The sequence below is a fragment of the Penaeus monodon genome, chromosome 23 (assembly GCF_015228065.2).
Source record: "Penaeus monodon isolate SGIC_2016 chromosome 23, NSTDA_Pmon_1, whole genome shotgun sequence".
Classification (NCBI taxonomy): Eukaryota; Metazoa; Arthropoda; class Malacostraca; order Decapoda; family Penaeidae; genus Penaeus; species Penaeus monodon.
Window position 1 is genome coordinate 39476807 of NC_051408.1, and position 230 is coordinate 39477036.

Sequence of the window (230 nt, forward strand, 5' to 3'; positions counted from 1 at the left end):
TTCATGTTCCATATCCTACGTCTTTTGCAAGCACATGAACGACTCACGCACTGCAACTGATAACCGTATAAATTTCATATACGGAAAAAAAAAGTTTCTTCAAGTGTATAACAAAGTAACAAAGCTAAGTGATTACTGAAATTTCTCCATTAGTAATAACGACTAGTAATATCACTGTTTTGTAATTTATCATCACGTACTGTTTCAGTGTTCCGTTATTATTTCCTCCC